The following is a 6,000-nucleotide window of genomic DNA, read 5'->3' on the forward strand; positions in this document are numbered from 1 at the left end:
TTTCTATCCCTCTCTCTCCCCCTCCCTCTCTCACTCTCTCGCTCTCTCTTCTCTCTATCGTTCCGTTCCTGCTCCCAGCTGTTCCTATTCCCCTAATCATCATTTAGTCTTCCCACACCTGTTCCCGATCCTTTCCCTGATTAGAGTCCCTATTTATTCCTTTGTGTTCCGTTCCTGTCCCGTCGGTTCCTTGTTTAGTATTCACCATGCTGTGATTGTGTTTCGCCCTGTCCTGTCGTGTTTTTGCCTTCATCAGATGCTGCGTGTGAGCAGGTGTCTCTGTCTACTACGGCCTGCGCCTACCCGAAGCGACCTGCAGTCTGTGGCCGCTTCTCTTGTTATTCCCTCTACAGACTAGAGGATTTCTGTTATTCCCTGTTTGGACTTGAATAAACTCTGTTTCTGTTAAGTCGCCTTTGGGTCCTCTATCACCTGCATGACAGAAGGAACCGACCAAGGAATGGACCCAGCGACTTCAGACGCTCGTTACACTGCCGTCAAGATCCAAGGAGCCATGCTCGGCAGACACGAGCAGGAATTGTCTGCTGCTCGCCATGCCGTGGAGAACCTGGCCGCTCAGGTTTCCGACCTCTCTGGACAGTTCCAGAGTCTCGTCTCGTGCCACCTGTTACTTCCTGGCCTGCCGAGCCTCCAGAACCTAGGGTTAATAACCCACCTTGCTACTCCGGGCAGCCCACTGAATGCCGCTCCTTTCTCAGTGTGAGATTGTGTCCATACTCAGAGAGCTCGGGTTGCTTACGTCATTTCACTCCTTACTGGCCGGGCTCGAGAATGGGGCACAGCTATCTGGGAGGCAAGGGCTGATTGCTCTAACAAGTTCCAGAACTTTAAAAGGAGATGATTCGGGTTTTTGACCGTTCAGTTTTTGGTAGGGAGGCTTCTAGGGCCCTGGCTTCCTTATGCCAAGGTGAACGGTCCATAACGGATTATTCTATTGAGTTTCGCACTCTTGCTGCCTCTAGTGAGTGGAACGAGCCGGCGCTGCTCGGTTTTCTGGAGGGACTCACGCAGTGGTTAAGGATGAGATTCTCTCCCGGGAGGTTCCTTCAGATGTGGACTCTTTGATTGCTCTCGCCATCCGCATAGAACGACGGGTAGATCTTCGTCACCGGGCTCGTGGAAGCTCGCATCAAATCGCAACCATCTCCCTCCTCTGGCTTTGAGACTGAGCCCATGCAGCTGGGAGGGATTGCATCTCGACTAAGGAGAGGGAACGGAGGATCACCAACCGCCTGTGCCTCTATTGCGGAGTTGCTGGACATTTTGTTAATTCATGTCCAGTAAGAGCCAGAGCCCATCAGTTCGGAGGGCTACTGGTGAGCGCTACTACTCAGGTCTCTTCATCTAGATCTTGTACTACTATGTCGGTCCATCTACGCTGGACCGGTTCGGGTGCTACATGCAGTGCCTTGATTGACTCTGGGGCTGAGGGTTGTTTCATGGACGAAGCATGGGTTCGGAAACATAACATTCCTTTCAGACCGTTAGACAAGCCTACGCCCATGTTTGCCTTAGATGGTAGTCATCTTCCCAGTATCAAATTTGAGACACTACCTTTAACTCTCACAGTATCTGGTAACCACAGTGAGACTATTTCTTTTTGATTTTCCGTTCACCGTTTACACCTGTTGTTTTGGGTCATCCCTGGCTAGGTCATAATCCTTCTATTAATTGGTCAGTAATTCTATCCTATCCTGGAACGTTTCTTGTCATGTGAAGTGTTTAATGTCTGCCATCCCTCCCGTTTCTTCTGTCCCTACTTCTCAGGAGGAACCTGGCGATTTGACAGGAGTGCCGGAGGAATATCATGATCTGCGCACGGTCTTCAGTCGGTCCGAGCCAACTCCCTTCCTCCTCACCGGTCGTATGATTGTAGTATTGATCTCCTTCCGGGGACCACTCCTCCTCGAGGTAGACTTACTCTCTGTCGGGAACGTAAGGCTCTCGAGGATTATTTGTCTGTGTCTCTTGACGCCGGTACCATAGTGCCTTCTTCCTCTCCGGCCGGGGCGGGGTTCTTTTTGTTAAGAAGAAGGACGGTACTCTGCGCCCCTCCGTGGATTATCGAGGCTGAATGACATAACGGTTAAGAATCGTTATCCGCTCCCCTTATGTCATCAGCCTTCGAGATTCTGCAGGGAGCCAGGTGCTTTACTAAGTTGATTGTAACGCTTTCATCAGAGAGGGGACGAGTGGAAAACGGCGTTTAACACTCCGTTAGGGCATTTTGAGTACCGGGTTCTGCCGTTCGGTCTCGCCAATGCGCCAGCTGTTTTTCAGGCATTAGTTAATGATGTTCTGAGAGACATGCTGAACATCTTTGTTTTTGTCTATCTTGACGATATCCTGATTTTTCTCCGTCACTCGAGATTCATGTTCAGCACGTTCGACGTGTTCTACAGCGCCTTTTAGAGAATTGTCTCTACGTAAAGGCTGAGAAGTGCTCTTTTCATGTCTCCTCCGTTACTTTTCTCGGTTCCGTTATTTCCGCTGAAGGCATTCAGATGGATTCCGCTAAGGTCCAAGCTGTCAGTGATTGGCCCGTTCCAAGGTCACGTGTCGAGTTGCAGCGCTTTTAGGTTTCGCTAATTTCTATCGGCGTTTCATTCGTAATTTCGGTCAAGTTGCTGCCCCTCTCACAGCTCTTACTTCTGTCAAGACGTGTTTTAAGTGGTCCGGTTCAGGGAGCTTTTGATCTTCTAAAAGAACGTTTACGTCTCCTATCCTCGTTTCCACGTCACTAGACAATTCATTGTCGACGTAGGCGTGGGAGCCATTCTATCCCACCAAAGGTTCACTTATATCGCCTGTCGCCATCTGAAACTATGATGTGGGTAACCGTGAACTGCTCGCCATCCACTGTAGCCCTAGGCGTGGCGACAGTGGTTGGAGGCGACCGTTCCTTTTGTCGTTTGGACAGACCATAAGAAGTACATCCGTTCTGCCAAACGACTTAATGCCCGTCAAGCTCGTTGGGCGTTGTTTTAGCTCGCAGTTTGTGATTTCTTACCGTCCGGGTAGCAAGAACACCAAGCCTGATGCCTTATCCCGTCTGTTTAGTTCTTCTGTGGCTTCTAAATTCTTCCTTATGGGCGTGTTGTCGGGTTAACAGTCTGGGGAATTGAAAGACAGGTTAAGCAAGCACTCACGCATGTCCTAGTAACCTCCTTTTTGTTCCTGTTTCCACTCGTCTGGCTGTTCTTCAGTGGGCTCACTCTGCCAAGTTAGCTGGTCATCCCGGTGTTCGAGGCACTCTTGCGTCTATTCGCCAGCGCTTTTGGTGGCCGACTCAGGAGCGTGACATTTTCCTGCTTGTTCGGACTGCGCGCAGACTAAGTCGGGTAACTCTCCTCCTGCCGGTCGTCTCAGACCGCTCCCCATTCCTTCTCGACCATGGTCTCATCGCCTTAGACTTCATTACCGGTCTGCCTTTGTCTGCGGGAAGACTGTTAAATGCAGGATTAAGACTGGAAAGCAACCTTCCTTACGACAGTCTCGTAAGTTGACTCCGCGGTTCATTGGTCCGTTCCGTGTCTCCCATCAAGAGATCTTCGTCGCGTCCATCCTGTCTTCCATGTCTCCTGTGTTAAGCCCTTTCTTCACCCCGTTCGTCTTCCCTCCCCCCTCCCGTCCTTGTAGCGCACCTATTTACAAGGTACATAAGATCATGGACATGCGTTCTGGGGACAGGGTCTCCAATACTTAGTGGATTGGGAGGGTTACGGTCCTGAGGAGAGGAGTTGGGTTCCGTCTCGGGTCGTGCTGGACCGTTCACTCATCGATGATTTCCTCCGTTGCCGCCAGGATTCCTCCTCGAGTGCGCCAGGAGGGCGCTCGGTGAGTGGGGGTACTGTCATGTTTGTCATTTATTATCATGTCTTGTCCCTGTGCTCCCCATTCTATTGTTTCCCTCCTGGTCTTATTTGTTCTTTCCCTCTTTCTATCCCTCTCTCTCCCCCTCCCTCTCTCACTCTCTCGATCGTTCCGTTCCTGCTCCCAGCTGTTCTATTCCCCTAATCATCATTTAGTCTTCCCACACCTGTTCCCGATCCTTTCCCCATTAGAGTCCCTATTTATTCCTTTGTGTTCCGTTCCTGTCCCTCGGTTCCTTGTTTAGTATTCACCATGCTGTGATTGTGTTTCGCCCTGTCCTGTGTGTTTTTGCCTTCATCAGATGCTGCGTGTGAGCAGGTGTCTCTGTCTACTACGGCCTGCGCTAAACCCAGCGACCTGCAGTCTGTGGCCGCTTCTCTTGTTATTCCCCTCTACAGACTAGAGGATTTCTGTTATTCCCTGTTTGGACTTGAATAAACTCTGTTTCTGTTAAGTCGCCTTTGGGTCCTCTATCACCTGCATGACATGATGATAATAAATTATCAATATGGACACTTACCACGCTGCGCATTGGTCCTCCTCTTCACTACACCAAAACATAATTGAAAACATTCTGTACTGTAGATGTTTGGTAAACCCCCAGATCTGTGCAGCCCTATCTTACGGTGCAATTAAACATTGCATTTATAATGTGGAGATGTTTAATTACGGTATTGTACTTTTTACTCCATACATTTTCCCTGATCTGGAGGATTCACTCTTATCAGAGAACATCCCTGGTCATCCCTAATGCCTCTGATCTGGAGGACTCACTAAACAGAGAACATCCCTGGTCATCCTGATCTAGGATGAACATCCCTGGTCATCTGATCTGGAGGACTCACTAAACAGAGAACATCCCTGGTCATCTCTACTGCCTCTGATCTGGAGGACTCACTAAACAGAGAACATCCCTGGTCATCCCTAATGACTCTGATCTGGAGGACTCACTAAACAGAGAACATCCCTGGTCATCCCTAATGCCTCTGATCTGGAGGACTCACTAAACAGAGAACATCCCTGGTCATCCCTAATGCCTCTGATCTGGAGGACTCACTAAACAGAGAACATCCCTGGTCATCTCTACTGCCTCTGATCTGGAGAACTCACTAAACAGAGAACATCCCTGGTCATCCCTACTGCTTCTGATCTGGAGGACTCACTAAACAGAGAACATCCCTGGTCATCCCTACTGCCTCTGATCTGGAGGACTCACTAAACAGAGAACATCCCTGGTCATCCCCACTGCCTCTGATCTGGAGGACTCACTAAACAGAGAACATCCCTGGTCATCCCTACTGCCTCTGATCTGGAGGACTCACTAAACAGAGAACATCCCTGGTCATCCCTAATGCCTCTGATCTGGCTGATCTCACTAAAAACAAATACTGATTTTGTAAATTATGTTGGATTGTACCCCTGGCTATCCGTACATTTTAAAAACAATAAAATGATGCTGCCTGGTTTGCTTTATACAAGGCACATGAAATTATTTATACTTTTACTTTGGATACTTAAGTATATTTAAAACCAAATACTTTTAGACTTTTACTCAGGTAGTATTTTACAGGGTGACTTTCACTTTTAATTGAGTCATTTTACATTAAGGTATCTTTACTTTTACTAAAAATATGACAATAGGGTACTTTATTCACCACTGGATATATGTATGACCTATGTACACACACTAACATGTAGTGTAAGTGTGAAGTCCTGTCCTCTTCTAAGGTGTCGGACCTATCCCCTCCCAAACCGTCCCTGTCCCCACGCCAGGTGCAGCAGTGCTAGATTTACGCCCGGCCCTTGCTCACCCCTCTGTCGCCCACCGCTGTGGAATGGTATGCAGTGCATCTTCAAACAAGCACCTCCACCACTTTGAAATCTCATCACTTTGTGATAGGTCTAAAAGGGTAAATGTATGTGTTCTAGCAATCGTCAGAACATAAATACTGCCTGACGCACGGACGCTTACGTTTCACAGTCCAGCCCAGTCCTGTCCTTTCGTGAACGCCCTGTCTTGTCCTCCTATCCTGTCCTGTCCTGGTCCTGGCCCTGCCCCATTCTGCCCTGTCCAGCCGTCTTCATCGTATCCTATCCACTTTCCTC

This window comes from Oncorhynchus gorbuscha, linkage group LG06 (genome assembly GCF_021184085.1).
Source record: "Oncorhynchus gorbuscha isolate QuinsamMale2020 ecotype Even-year linkage group LG06, OgorEven_v1.0, whole genome shotgun sequence".
Taxonomy (NCBI): Eukaryota; Metazoa; Chordata; class Actinopteri; order Salmoniformes; family Salmonidae; genus Oncorhynchus; species Oncorhynchus gorbuscha.